The sequence below is a fragment of the Ylistrum balloti genome, unplaced genomic scaffold (assembly GCF_031769215.1).
Source record: "Ylistrum balloti isolate Yb309-2 unplaced genomic scaffold, AGI_CSIRO_Ybal_v1 Utg370322, whole genome shotgun sequence".
Lineage (NCBI taxonomy): Eukaryota > Metazoa > Mollusca > Bivalvia > Pectinida > Pectinidae > Ylistrum > Ylistrum balloti.
In genome coordinates this window covers 40,988-57,977 of record NW_026782236.1, presented here as the reverse complement: position 1 = coordinate 57,977, position 16,990 = coordinate 40,988, and positions in this window count along the sequence as shown.

The following is a 16,990-nucleotide window of genomic DNA, read 5'->3' as shown; positions in this document are numbered from 1 at the left end:
GACTGAATTCCATGCGAATGATTTTGGATTATATAAAAGACCGAAATTGTGATTTCAACACAGAATTAAGCACATGAATGATGACTAGGGTATGTAGACTGCCATCCCTACACATTTACACATTAGAGGGGAATATTCTTTTCACATAAAGCACATAAACGTCGTAGCGTTTCGGCTTGGAGATAACACGACCACTTCTTGACTTGAATGGAGAACTTGGAATGATTTTCGGAGGTCCTTGTGATTCCTTCGAGTTGGATACACCAGTGTTTTTCGCGTTAGTATGTGTGTAAAATAGAGTGTAGAAGAAGAAGGACGCAGATCGACGCTTCATATTTTTATTCCATTTAATAAAAAAAACCTACAAAGACAATACACAAAGAATTAAGCAGATATCACAGATATTACTAATCCTTACATGACGTACATGAAGTGCTCAGTGAATACATATTTCATATGTTATCACGCTAAAACTATTCAACAAAAACAAGAATAATAATCTATCTTTATAATGAATACTTTTATCATCATAAATATTTATCTTAGAATAGAAAATGCTTATACATTGTTACTATAATATCTATATATCATATTCATAATTGACTACAATCAGTAAAATACACATGTACCTACCCCAACTATGGGTCGGGGGTTTCACAGAAGAACTTCTGTATAAAAACTTCTTAATTTACGTATATGGATTATCTGTAAAAGATACATACCAACACATACAGATCATGTATGAACAACATTTGCAGACAATATGAACGTTTTCGCCAATACTAATATGATTCTAATAACTTTATAATCTTTACCAATAATTTCAATCCTTATCGCTAATTCCAATTAAGACATACTTTTTCCAAAATTCACAATAATAAATAATAATTCAAAATAACCAAATATATCATTAGATTATATGACAACTAAATGTTGTACATACCATATATATGATCTTCAGGAAGACTTCACAGAATAGTAAAAATTAGGAAGAACCGGACTGTGTGTAACACGTCCGCGCAGTTCCTCTACAAATGTCTCTCTAAAACCGCGCCAAAAGCTAACAAAGACACTGACCACTATACCAAAACGAGGTAACACCTATATATAGAACCATAGAATAAGTAAACAGGTTAGACAAGTGACAGGTACGAACATACACGTATACAGGTACACAGCCTAGCGACCATACGCAGTGCACATACACACGCAAACAGCACAATAAACGCGGCGCAACATTAAATTTAATTTAAAATCAAGACAAATTATAAAACATCATTATTTGCACTTTGTTACATCCTCCCCTTACTTGAAATATGACGTCCTCGTCATGAACAATATCTATCAACCTAGACTATGACAATACTATCATCAATAATATTGCACAAATTCACTTAAGGGGGTATCATACATAAATTTCAGAATTATCAAAATTCCAAAATATAAAGTAGAAAATGTACAAAATATAAAAACATGAAAATATCTCCATCTGGTACAATAATGTGACAGATACAATAATTAAATCTGCAGGAATAATGTCAAAAGTGAAAAATTACACAAGTCCTAATATACTGTTGACAAGAACTTGAGCAACATCCGGTGACACTCTACTTAAAACACTCTGCTGTGCCAGCGTCTCTAACAATGCCATCCGAGAGCTCAAAGTTGTGTCCTGTTGTGATGATGATGCCTGTTGCCTAAATACGTAGTCACCAGATCTCTTCCAAGCAGGCGTTGCTCGTTGTCTGGTGCTTCGTCGAAGACCTCTATCAGCCTGCACATCCTTTCGTCCTCCCCCTCCTAAAGATCCATCCTCTCCGGAGAGCTGGTCGTCACCAGATGGACGTACAACATCAACCGCCTCAGCAACACCATGATCGTCATCCGGGTTCTGAGGTGGGATCACTTCCTGGGTTTCATCAGTAGGTACTGGTCCTCCTGAGATCCGGGAATCAATATCCTTGATATCCTTATAGTGGCAAGCAAAGTAGTCATCATCATCATCATCATCATCATCATCGTTGTTCTCGTCTTGCGTCTCAACTTCCTCTGGAGCACTATCTGGCAACAGTCTTCGTTTTGCGTTTCGCCGGTATGGGCCGATCCCCTGGAACCTCTGGTTGTTCAGGTAATGAACCTATCGGAAGGAGATTGTTGCGGTGCAGAGTCCGTTTCCTTCCATTTCCAGACTCCGGTTCAACTACATATACAGGGATGTCCTTATTCGATTGTTCCAAGACCTTGTACACTTCCTCCTCCCAGATATCCGAAAGTTTATGTTTTCCGTCAAACGCTAGGATCTTCACAAGGACTCTGTCGTTCACCTGTATAGTAGCTCCTCTTTTTTTCTTGTCGTACTGTGCTTTCTGTCTGTCTTTCGCCTTGTATGCAAATGATGAGGCTAGCTTGTAAGACTCCTCTAACCTTGTCTTGAGGTTGTCCACATAATCCGAAAGCGATGTTGTTGAATCGTTATTTCTGTCCACGCCATAGGCAATGTCTACTGGTAATCGGGGTTCTCTACCGAACATGAGTTGGAATGGTGAAAGTCCAGTAGAATCGTGGCGAGTGCAGTTATACGCATGTACTAGGGAAGAAATGTGACGAGCCCAATCACACTTTTCGCTCTCCTCTAGTGTCCGTAGCATGTTTAACCATGTCCGGTTGAACCTTTCTGTCGTTCCATTTCCCATGGGATGATAGGGTGTTGTCCGTGATCTTTCCATTCCCAGAATGGAACATAGCTCCTTCATCATATCGCTCTCAAAGTTGGTTCCCTGATCTGTATGGACCTTCTGTGGTATGCCATAATGTACAATAAAGTTGTTGAATATTGCTTCAGCAGTTGTTTTGGCTGTTTGATTCCTTGTTGGGATGGCTTGCGCGTATCGTGTAAAGTGGTCCGTTATGACAAGAATGTTTCCAATTCCTCCTTTTGATGGTTCGAGTGAAAGGTAATCGAGGCATAACATCTCCATGGGTTGAGATGTATGGATACTGACCAGTGGGGCTCTTATGTTGGCTGGTGACTTTGCTCGCAGACATCTAGGGCACTTCCTTATCCACTCCTCCGCATCTCGAGTCATTCTAGGCCAGTAAAATCTGTCCTTGAGGAGGGATAACACTCTGTCCTTTCCAGGGTGGCCGATGTCATCATGAAGTCCCTTGAGAGCTCCCTCAATGAATGATGATGGCAGCACCAGCTGTTCTTGTCTGCCTCTGTCTCCATCAGTGTTAATCTCACGGTATAACACTCCACGCTTTAGTCGCAATTTGTCGAAGTTCCGATACATCGTGGTATGATCACGGGTCATGGGTAAACTTTGACGTCTCAGACGAACATGCTTCATGACAGCATCCATCCATGGTTTCAATACTGGATCCTGGGTTTGTGCTCGCCTCCACTGTCGGTTAGTCATTCCATCCATGATTCCACCTTCGGCGTCCAATAGTACATCCACGGCTGTAGCTGACATCGACAGACAGTTGACATATGCTGAGGTAACTGATGACTGAGATACAGCTTTGACACTATCCCTTGAGATTTTTTCCTGGGAATCCTCAACAGAGTCTGGCAATCTAGATAATGCGTCTGCGTCGGTGTTGGATTTTCCTGGTCTGTACCTGATATCAAAGTCAAACGCTGCTAATGCCGACAACCATCGATGACTGGTAGCATCTAATTTGGCTGAGGTGAGGACATAGGTAAGTGGGTTGTTATCCGTCAGCACTGTGAATTTACTCATGTACAGGTAATCATGGAATTTCTCGGTTATGGCCCATTTTAGAGCCAGAAACTCCAGCTTATGCGCAGGATAGTTCTTTTCCGATTTGTTGAGTGCACGACTGGCGTAACGGATGACTCGGAGTTGATCGTCCTGTCGCTGGTATAATACCGCACCTAGTCCTTTACTGCAAGCGTCTGTGTGAAGCTCAAAGGGTAGCTTATACTGGGCATATCCAAGTATGGGTGGCGACGTTAGTCGTTTCTTGAGCTCCTGGAATGCCGTGTCCTCCTCTAAACCCCAATGCCATGATGGATGGTCTGTAGTTTTCGGTTTCTTCTTTCGCCCAGTCTTTGTCCTAGATTTGGCACAACCTGGAAGTAAGTCAGTGAGCGGCTTGGCTATCTTGGCAAAATCCTTAATGAATTTGCGATAGTAACCAGCGAATCCCAAGAATGAACGAACTTCCTCTGGACTGGTGGGTGTAGTCCAATTCATGACCTTCTCTAGCTTAGCAGGGTCTGGTGACACTCCCTCTGCTGATACCATGTGTCCTAAGTATATTACCTTGTCCTGTAGAAACTTACACTTCTTCGGGGAAAGCTTGAGGCCACATTCCCTCAATCTCTGCAAGACCCTCTCTATTCTTCTTAGGTGTTCTTCATAGGTGTCAGAGAAGATGATCAAATCATCCAGATAGATCAGGCAAATCTGAAGATGCAGGTCACCTAGGCACTCTTCCATCAGCCTTTGGTAAGTAGTCGGGGCGTTGCTAAGTCCGAACGGCATCCTATTGTACTCAAAGAAGCCTAACGGGCCAACAGTAAACGCTGTCCGTTCCTTGTCAGCTTCAGCAATTTCCACCTGGTGATAACCTGATTTCATGTCCAAAACGGTAAAGAATTTGGAACCAGTGAGAGCATCAAGTATCTCCTCGATTCTTGGAAGTGCATAAGAATCTTTAATAGTCCGATTGTTTAATTCCCTGAAATCTATACACACCCTCAGTTGTCCATCCTTCTTACGTACTAAAACGATAGGCGAAGCCCAAGGACTGTGGGATGGTCGAATGATTCCAGTGTTAGACAGCTGATGAAGATGATTTCTAACTTCTTCATACATAGATGGAGGGATATGTCGATGCCTCTGCTTAAATGGTGTAGGATTACTCAAAACGATGTGATGTTTGACAGCCGATGAAAATCCTATGTCCTCATCATTATGGGAGAACACATCTTCAAATCCTGCCAAGATGTTCCGTACTTCTGCCACCTTATCTTCTGACAGGGTATCGGAGCCAATCTCCAACTTCTCCAAGATATCATCAAACTGTTGACGTAGTTCTTCTCTCTCGACATCTTCTTTATCCTCCATGTTGACTGGAGTAATCTCACAGAGAACAGCTCGAGGTGCGATGACCATGGTGTGAGTGGACATGTTAAATAGCTGAACCCGTAGACTCCTATTACCTTTGTAGTGATAGTTGATCATAGCAGGGTTCAAGTCCAAGTCCGGCTGAGATGTGATGCAGTCCTTTGCTGGCTGTAATAGGGCACAGGTAGGATGATATGGCATCTCCTTATCAACATACGACTTGACAATCACAGAACTGTTGGGTGGTACACTGATGTTCTTCTCTTCCGAACTTCTCACAATCCCAAGTCTGAAATTGTTCCTCGCTAGGTCCTTTTCCATCGAACTTAGACATCTAAACGCTAGGAACCATGGCGTATGTAGATCAGCTTCCTGTAGGAATCGAATACCATGCTGTTGATGACAAACCTCCAAAAGAACTGAGAGGATGTTGGTTCCTATAAGTAAAGGCACTCTGGAATTGTACGGACTATCCGGAACAACCAGTAAAACACAGTCCTGTAATGTCCTTCCTGCCAGTCCTGTAGCAGCTATAGTTGTCTCTACAAATCCTACATATGGAAGAGATTGTCCATCCGCACACTCAATGTTGAGTACACAAGTTAACGGCTGTATAGGAATATGGGACAGCTTCGAGTCATAGTAACACTTGGCAACCGTCGATACTGTGGAGCCTGTGTCTAACAGTGCACGAGTCTCGTTTCCATCAACATAAAGCTGGACTTCATTGGCTGATCCAATCAATCCACCACTGACAAATATCTTTGTTGGGACTCTGTACTGTTTGACCTAATGGTGTCCCCTCCCCATTGGTCCCTGTCCATTTAAATGCTGCTGCTGATGTCCACGAGGTCCTGACCTCCTAAAGTTAGGTCTCCTGATATGATCCAGTCGCACTCTACAGCCATACTGTAAGTGACCAAATTGTCCACAGCGGTAGCACTCAGGTTCATCTGTATATCCTTCTGCAGCATCTCCCTGGAAGTCTTGTTGCGGGAAATTATGTCTCTGTTGCTGCTTGTGTTGCTGCTGTTGATGCTGATGCTGTTGAGGCTTGGGTTTCGGTGGCTTACTGTTGCTGGACTTCAACGACCGGACTTCTGAGGTAAGTTGTTTTAGCATTCCCTCCAACTTCTCATATCGTTGGTCATCGGGAGAAGGCATATCACCACAAGCCACCTTGACAGTAGCCATCTTCCTCTTATCTGCATTCACCTCTGACTCTATCTTCCTCAATTCCACTTTGAAGTCTTCGTAGCCAGCACACAGGTCATACTTTGCTGCGGAACGATCCTTCAAAGTAGGTCTAAGACCTTTCCAGATCCTGCTGTGTAACATCTGGTTACGTCTAACTGTAGGAAGTGGCTCCATCCTAGTAGCCTTCATCAGCAAGTCCTCGAGACGACATCCCCATGTTGCAACATCCTCAGTCTCTTCTTGTCTGGCATTGTAAAACTTGCCCATCAGAGCCTCCTGATCCTCAACGACACCATAATTACACTCCAACTGTCTTAGTAAATCAGCAATAGAAGCATCTGTGCCGAGTCGCATGGCCACCTTACCAGCATTACCTCTAAGGGATCTTCTAACTAGCTGTCCTAATGCCTCAGGTGTGATAGTCTTGTCCTTCCTCAAACATTCCACTTCATAACGCCAAAGATCGTAGGTTGTCTCCCCCTTCACTGTAGGATCTCCGCTGAATGGTGGTAATCTGGCATTCTGGGTAACGACTAGGCGCTCAACATCCTTCTTCTCATCCTTAACCTCACCTAGCTGCTTCACATATCCAGCCATCCACTGCTTGAAGTCCTCAGCACTATCACACTTGGGAGTAACACCTAGATCCTGGAATGCTTGGACCAATTTATCTCCATCCATGGTGAATAATGCACGAGAAATTGTACAAAAACACACAAGTTGAATAACTAATTAAAACATAGATAGAAAATGAAATCTGAAATGAAGAAAAAATAACAACACAACACCAGGGTAAGTTTTACTTACATCAGGAACCTGCAGCTGAAAAGTAAGCTTCGCGCAGAAAATAATTGCGTAAATTAATGAAGCCTCTAGCAAATACTTCGCAAAATGCCACAAGCTACCACAAAAATACACAAGACAAATTAAGTTAGTCTAACATATGACACAGACAAGAAAATTACAGAGAGAGAGAGAAAAAAAAGGGGGGGAAAGAAAAAAAAATCTAAATTTCAAATATTAGAAAAATAAAAATAATAATGAAGTCTCCTGTGTGACACAAATAATCACAAAGATATTCTCAAATAAATGTTACAATACCTTGGGGAAAAAAACACCAGCAATAAATAAATCTAACAAAATGATACACAGCAAGTTACCTTTGTTTACATATGTCAAACACATGTGTACCGGATGTATACAATATAACCCGGAAGTGACGTCAGACAAAAGTATAGAAAATACGACACTTACAAAATCATGTTTCAATCACAACACATAGCAAATATATAAACTAGCAAAATAAATTCAAATATCATTCAAGTTGTATGAAGCAAATAAATTAAATAAATACAAGAACAAAAAAAAAACGTTAGTCTATTAAATCATCACAGCTACTGCAGAACAGAAGAATAAAGTGGAAAGTTCACCAGATCACAGCATCGACAAACGTGTCGTTGTGACACAACTCGCTGAACCGCATGGTTCACTGTCACGATTACGATAACCACAATCAACAGTCAAACATAGCGATACAAGGCTATCGGCAAAAGTCAAACAATAACATCATTATACCTGGTTCCTTGGAATGTACCTGCACTGTATCCAGACGGTCATTTCCGTAAAACATCACAGCCTTCCTTGGAAATAGAATAAAACACATCCATAAACCGAGACATGTGCGTCGTCTACCCTGTAGAGCGACTTTCACCTTCGATGTATAGGGTTCTTCTAATCTCTGCGCTGAGATCGGTCACGCAAATCCGGAATGTGGGAATTTGCAAGGAGGAGTTACATCCCTTGGCTCTAGCGGAGACATCACATGGGCGCCAATGTAAAATAGAGTGTAGAAGAAGAAGGACGCAGATCGACGCTTCATATTTTTATTCCATTTAATAAAAAAAACCTACAAAGACAATACACAAAGAATTAAGCAGATATCACAGATATTACTAATCCTTACATGACGTACATGAAGTGCTCAGTGAATACATATTTCATATGTTATCACGCTAAAACTATTCAACAAAAACAAGAATAATAATCTATCTTTATAATGAATACTTTTATCATCATAAATATTTATCTTAGAATAGAAAATGCTTATACATTCTTACTATGATATCTATATATCATATTCATAATTGACTACAATCAGTAAAATACACATGTACCTACCCCAACTATGGGTCGGGGGTTTCACAGAAGAACTTCTGTATAAAAACTTCTTAATCTACGTGTATGGATTATCTGTAAAAGATACATACCAACACATACAGATCATGTATGAACAACATTTGCAGACAATATGAACGTTTTCGCCAATACTAATATGATTCTAATAACTTTATAATCTTTACCAATAATTTCAATCCTTATCGCTAATTCCAATTAAGACATACTTTTTCCAAAATTCACAATAATAAATAATAATTCAAAATAACCAAATATATCATTAGATTATATGACAACTAAATGTTGTACATACCATATATATGATCTTCAGGAAGGCTTCACAGAATAGTAAAAATTAGGAAGAACCGGACTGTGTGTAACACGTCCGCGCAGTTCCTCTACAAATGTCTCTCTAAAACCGCGCCAAAAGCTAACAAAGACACTGACCACTATACCAAAACGAGGTAACACCTATATATAGAACCATAGAATAAGTAAACAGGTTAGACAAGTGACAGGTACGAACATACACGTATACAGGTACACAGCCTAGCGACCATACGCAGTGCACATACACACGCAAACAGCACAATAAACGCGGCACAACATTAAATTTAATTTAAAATCAAGACAAATTATAAAACATCATTATTTGCACTTTGTTACATCCTCCCCTTACTTGAAATATGACGTCCTCGTCATGAACAATATCTATCAACCTAGACTATGACAATACTATCATCAATAATATTGCACAAATTCACTTAAGGGGGTATCATACATAAATTTCAGAATTATCAAAATTCCAAAATATAAAGTAGAAAATGTACAAAATATAAAAACATGAAAATATCTCCATCTGGTACAATAATGTGACAGATACAATAATTAAATCTGCAGGAATAATGTCAAAAGTGAAAAATTACACAAGTCCTAATATACTGTTGACAAGAACTTGAGCAACATCCGGTGACACTCTACTTAAAACACTCTGCTGTGCCAGCGTCTCTAACAATGCCATCCGAGAGCTCAAAGTTGTGTCCTGTTGTGATGATGATGCCTGTTGCCTAAATACGTAGTCACCAGATCTCTTCCAAGCAGGCGTTGCTCGTTGTCTGGTGCTTCGTCGAAGACCTCTATCAGCCTGCACATCCTTTCGTCCTCCCCCTCCTAAAGATCCATCCTCTCCGGAGAGCTGGTCGTCACCAGATGGACGTACAACATCAACCGCCTCAGCAACACCATGATCGTCATCCGGGTTCTGAGGTGGGATCACTTCCTGGGTTTCATCAGTAGGTACTGGTCCTCCTGAGATCCGGGAATCAATATCCTTGATATCCTTATAGTGGCAAGCAAAGTAGTCATCATCATCATCATCGTTGTTCTCGTCTTGCGTCTCAACTTCCTCTGGAGCACTATCTGGCAACAGTCTTCGTTTTGCGTTTCGCCGGTATGGGCCGATCCCCTGGAACCTCTGGTTGTTCAGGTAATGAACCTATCGGAAGGAGATTGTTGCGGTGCAGAGTCCGTTTCCTTCCATTTCCAGACTCCGGTTCAACTACATATACAGGGATGTCCTTATTCGATTGTTCCAAGACCTTGTACACTTCCTCCTCCCAGATATCCGAAAGTTTATGTTTTCCGTCAAACGCTAGGATCTTCACAAGGACTCTGTCGTTCACCTGTATAGTAGCTCCTCTTTTTTTCTTGTCGTACTGTGCTTTCTGTCTGTCTTTCGCCTTGTATGCAAATGATGAGGCTAGCTTGTAAGACTCCTCTAACCTTGTCTTGAGGTTGTCCACATAATCCGAAAGCGATGTTGTTGAATCGTTATTTCTGTCCACGCCATAGGCAATGTCTACTGGTAATCGGGGTTCTCTACCGAACATGAGTTGGAATGGTGAAAGTCCAGTAGAATCGTGGCGAGTGCAGTTATACGCATGTACTAGGGAAGAAATGTGACGAGCCCAATCACACTTTTCGCTCTCCTCTAGTGTCCGTAGCATGTTTAACCATGTCCGGTTGAACCTTTCTGTCGTTCCATTTCCCATGGGATGATAGGGTGTTGTCCGTGATCTTTCCATTCCCAGAATGGAACATAGCTCCTTCATCATATCGCTCTCAAAGTTGGTTCCCTGATCTGTATGGACCTTCTGTGGTATGCCATAATGTACAATAAAGTTGTTGAATATTGCTTCAGCAGTTGTTTTGGCTGTTTGATTCCTTGTTGGGATGGCTTGCGCGTATCGTGTAAAGTGGTCCGTTATGACAAGAATGTTTCCAATTCCTCCTTTTGATGGTTCGAGTGAAAGGTAATCGAGGCATAACATCTCCATGGGTTGAGATGTATGGATACTTACCAGTGGGGCTCTTATGTTGGCCGATGTCATCATGAAGTCCCTTGAGAGCTCCCTTTCCAGGGTCAATGAATGATGATGATGGCAGCACCAGCTGTTCTTGTCTGCCTCTGTCTCCATCAGTGTTAATCTCACGGTATAACACTCCACGCTTTAGTCGCAATTTGTCGAAGTTCCGATACATCGTGGTATGATCATGGGTCATGGGTAAACTTTGACGTCTCAGACGAACATGCTTCATGACAGCATCCATCCATGGTTTCAATACTGGATCCTGGGTTTGTGCTCGCCTCCACTGTCGGTTAGTCATTCCATCCATGATTCCACCTTCGGCGTCCAATAGTACATCCACGGCTGTAGCTGACATCGACAGACAGTTGACATATGCTGAGGTAACTGATGACTGAGATACAGCTTTGACACTATCCCTTGAGATTTTTTCCTGGGAATCCTCAACAGAGTCTGGCAATCTAGATAATGCGTCTGCGTCGGTGTTGGATTTTCCTGGTCTGTACCTGATATCAAAGTCAAACGCTGCTAATGCCGACAACCATCGATGACTGGTAGCATCTAATTTGGCTGAGGTGAGGACATAGGTAAGTGGGTTGTTATCCGTCAGCACTGTGAATTTACTCATGTACAGGTAATCATGGAATTTCTCGGTTATGGCCCATTTTAGAGCCAGAAACTCCAGCTTATGCGCAGGATAGTTCTTTTCCGATTTGTTGAGTGCACGACTGGCGTAACGGATGACTCGGAGTTGATCGTCCTGTCGCTGGTATAATACCGCACCTAGTCCTTTACTGCAAGCGTCTGTGTGAAGCTCAAAGGGTAGCTTATACTGGGCATATCCAAGTATGGGTGGCGACGTTAGTCGTTTCTTGAGCTCCTGGAATGCCGTGTCCTCCTCTAAACCCCAATGCCATGATGGATGGTCTGTAGTTTTCGGTTTCTTCTTTCGCCCAGTCTTTGTCCTAGATTTGGCACAACCTGGAAGTAAGTCAGTGAGCGGCTTGGCTATCTTGGCAAAATCCTTAATGAATTTGCGATAGTAACCAGCGAATCCCAAGAATGAACGAACTTCCTCTGGACTGGTGGGTGTAGTCCAATTCATGACCTTCTCTAGCTTAGCAGGGTCTGGTGACACTCCCTCTGCTGATACCATGTGTCCTAAGTATATTACCTTGTCCTGTAGAAACTTACACTTCTTCGGGGAAAGCTTGAGGCCACATTCCCTCAATCTCTGCAAGACCCTCTCTATTCTTCTTAGGTGTTCTTCATAGGTGTCAGAGAAGATGATCAAATCATCCAGATAGATCAGGCAAATCTGAAGATGCAGGTCACCTAGGCACTCTTCCATCAGCCTTTGGTAAGTAGTCGGGGCGTTGCTAAGTCCGAACGGCATCCTATTGTACTCAAAGAAGCCTAACGGGCCAACAGTAAACGCTGTCCGTTCCTTGTCAGCTTCAGCAATTTCCACCTGGTGATAACCTGATTTCATGTCCAAAACGGTAAAGAATTTGGAACCAGTGAGAGCATCAAGTATCTCCTCGATTCTTGGAAGTGCATAAGAATCTTTAATAGTCCGATTGTTTAATTCCCTGAAATCTATACACACCCTCAGTTGTCCATCCTTCTTACGTACTAAAACGATAGGCGAAGCCCAAGGACTGTGGGATGGTCGAATGATTCCAGTGTTAGACAGCTGATGAAGATGATTTCTAACTTCTTCATACATAGATGGAGGGATATGTCGATGCCTCTGCTTAAATGGTGTAGGATTACTCAAAACGATGTGATGTTTGACAGCCGATGAAAATCCTATGTCCTCATCATTATGGGAGAACACATCTTCAAATCCTGCCAAGATGTTCCGTACTTCTGCCACCTTATCTTCTGACAGGGTATCGGAGCCAATCTCCAACTTCTCCAAGATATCATCAAACTGTTGACGTAGTTCTTCTCTCTCGACATCTTCTTTATCCTCCATGTTGACTGGAGTAATCTCACAGAGAACAGCTCGAGGTGCGATGACCATGGTGTGAGTGGACATGTTAAATAGCTGAACCCGTAGACTCCTATTACCTTTGTAGTGATAGTTGATCATAGCAGGGTTCAAGTCCAAGTCCGGCTGAGATGTGATGCAGTCCTTTGCTGGCTGTAATAGGGCACAGGTAGGATGATATGGCATCTCCTTATCAACATACGACTTGACAATCACAGAACTGTTGGGTGGTACACTGATGTTCTTCTCTTCCGAACTTCTCACAATCCCAAGTCTGAAATTGTTCCTCGCTAGGTCCTTTTCCATCGAACTTAGACATCTAAACGCTAGGAACCATGGCGTATGTAGATCAGCTTCCTGTAGGAATCGAATACCATGCTGTTGATGACAAACCTCCAAAAGAACTGAGAGGATGTTGGTTCCTATAAGTAAAGGCACTCTGGAATTGTACGGACTATCCGGAACAACCAGTAAAACACAGTCCTGTAATGTCCTTCCTGCCAGTCCTGTAGCAGCTATAGTTGTCTCTACAAATCCTACATATGGAAGAGATTGTCCATCCGCACACTCAATGTTGAGTACACAAGTTAACGGCTGTATAGGAATATGGGACAGCTTCGAGTCATAGTAACACTTGGCAACCGTCGATACTGTGGAGCCTGTGTCTAACAGTGCACGAGTCTCGTTTCCATCAACATAAAGCTGGACTTCATTGGCTGATCCAATCAATCCACCACTGACAAATATCTTTGTTGGGACTCTGTACTGTTTGACCTAATGGTGTCCCCTCCCCATTGGTCCCTGTCCATTTAAATGCTGCTGCTGATGTCCACGAGGTCCTGACCTCCTAAAGTTAGGTCTCCTGATATGATCCAGTCGCACTCTACAGCCATACTGTAAGTGACCAAATTGTCCACAGCGGTAGCACTCAGGTTCATCTGTATATCCTTCTGCAGCATCTCCCTGGAAGTCTTGTTGCGGGAAATTATGTCTCTGTTGCTGCTTGTGTTGCTGCTGTTGATGCTGATGCTGTTGAGGCTTGGGTTTCGGTGGCTTACTGTTGCTGGACTTCAACGACCGGACTTCTGAGGTAAGTTGTTTTAGCATTCCCTCCAACTTCTCATATCGTTGGTCATCGGGAGAAGGCATATCACCACAAGCCACCTTGACAGTAGCCATCTTCCTCTTATCTGCATTCACCTCTGACTCTATCTTCCTCAATTCCACTTTGAAGTCTTCGTAGCCAGCACACAGGTCATACTTTGCTGCGGAACGATCCTTCAAAGTAGGTCTAAGACCTTTCCAGATCCTGCTGTGTAACATCTGGTTACGTCTAACTGTAGGAAGTGGCTCCATCCTAGTAGCCTTCGTCAGCAAGTCCTCGAGACGACATCCCCATGTTGCAACATCCTCAGTCTCTTCTTGTCTGGCATTGTAAAACTTGCCCATCAGAGCCTCCTGATCCTCAACGACACCATAATTACACTCCAACTGTCTTAGTAAATCAGCAATAGAAGCATCTGTGCCGAGTCGCATGGCCACCTTACCAGCATTACCTCTAAGGGATCTTCTAACTAGCTGTCCTAATGCCTCAGGTGTGATAGTCTTGTCCTTCCTCAAACATTCCACTTCATAACGCCAAAGATCGTAGGTTGTCTCCCCCTTCACTGTAGGATCTCCGCTGAATGGTGGTAATCTGGCATTCTGGGTAACGACTAGGCGCTCAACATCCTTCTTCTCATCCTTAACCTCACCTAGCTGCTTCACATATCCAGCCATCCACTGCTTGAAGTCCTCAGCACTATCACACTTGGGAGTAACACCTAGATCCTGGAATGCTTGGACCAATTTATCTCCATCCATGGTGAATAATGCACGAGAAATTGTACAAAAACACACAAGTTGAATAACTAATTAAAACATATATAGAAAATGAAATCTGAAATGAAGAAAAAATAACAACACAACACCAGGGTAAGTTTTACTTACATCAGGAACCTGCAGCTGAAAAGTAAGCTTCGCGCAGAAAATAATTGCGTAAATTAATGAAGCCGCTAGCAAATACTTCGCAAAATGCCACAAGCTACCACAAAAATACACAAGACAAATTAAGTTAGTCTAACATATGACACAGACAAGAAAATTACAGAGAGAGAGAGAGAAAAAAAAAGGGGGGAAAAAGAAAAAAAATCTAAATTTCAAATATTAGAAAAATAAAAATAATAATGAAGTCTCCTGAGTGACACAAATAATCACAAAGATATTCTCAAATAAATGTTACAATACCTTGGGAAAAAAAACACCAGCAATAAATAAATCTAACAAAATGATACACAGCAAGTTACCTTTGTTTACATATGTCAAACACATGTGTACCGGATGTATACAATATAACCCGGAAGTGACGTCAGACAAAAGTATAGAAAATACGACACTTACAAAATCATGTTTCAATCACAACACATAGCAAATATATAAACTAGCAAAATAAATTCAAATATCATTCAACTTGTATGAAGCAAATAAATTAAATAAATACAAGAACAAAAAAAAGTAAGTCTATTAAATCATCACAGCTACTGCAGAACAGAAGAATAAAGTGGAAAGTTCACCAGATCACAGCATCGAAAAACGTGTCGTTGTGACACAGCTCGCTGAACCGCATGTTCACTGTCACGATTACGATAACCACAATCAACAGTCAAACATAGCGATACAAGGCTATCGGCAAAAGTCAAACAATAACATCATTATACCTGGTTCCTTGGAATGTTCCTGCACTGTATCCAGACGGTCATTTCCGTAAAACATCACAGCCTTCCTTGGAAATAGAATAAAACACATCCATAAACCGAGACATGTGCGTCGTCTACCCTGTAGAGCGACTTTCACCTTCGATGTATAGGGTTCTTCTAATCTCTGCGCTGAGATCGGTCACGCAAATCCGGAATGTGGGAATTTGCAAGGAGGAGTTACATCCCTTGGCTCTAGCGGAGACATCACATGGGCGCCAATGTAAAATAGAGTGTAGAAGAAGAAGGACGCAGATCGACGCTTCATATTTTTATTCCATTTAATAAAAAAAAAACCTACAAAGACAATACACAAAGAATTAAGCAGATATCACAGATATTACTAATCCTTACATGATGTACATGAAGTGCTCAGTGAATACATATTTCATATGTTATCACGCTAAAACTATTCAACAAAAACAAGAATAATAATCTATCTTTATAATGAATACTTTTATCATCATAAATATTTATCTTAGAATAGAAAATGCTTATACATTGTTACTATAATATATATATATCATATTCATAATTGACTACAATCAGTAAAATACACATGTACCTACCCCAACTATGGGTCGGGGGTTTCACAGAAGAACTTCTGTATAAAAACTTCTTAATTTACGTATATGGATTATCTGTAAAAGATACATACCAACACATACAGATCATGTATGAACAACATTTGCAGACAATATGAACGTTTTCGCCAATACTAATATGATTCTAATAACTTTATAATCTTTACCAATAATTTCAATCCTTATCGCTAATTCCAATTAAGACATACTTTTTCCAAAATTCACAATAATAAATAATAATTCAAAATAACCAAATATATCATTAGATTATATGACAACTAAATGTTGTACATACCATATATATGATCTTCAGGAAGACTTCACAGAATAGTAAAAATTAGGAAGAACCGGACTGTGTGTAACACGTCCGCGCAGTTCCTCTACAAATGTCTCTCTAAAACCGCGCCAAAAGCTAACAAAGACACTGACCACTATACCAAAACGAGGTAACACATATATATAGAACCATAGAATAATTAATCAGGTTAGACAAGTGACAGGTATACACTTATACAGGTACACAGCCTAGCGACCATACGCAGCGCACATACACACGCAAACAGCACAATAAACGCGGCGCAACATTAAATTTAATTTAAAATCAAGACAAATTATAAAACATCATTATTTGCACTTTGTTACATGTGTTTCACCATCATGCATATTTAATACAGTGCACATGACGTCATCAAGATCTGGTTCCTCGTTGTTGTGCTGTACTGGTTTGTCTGCCTTTATTATTTGTTTGCGATTGCGACGAAACGTTCTGCCACTTTGGGTG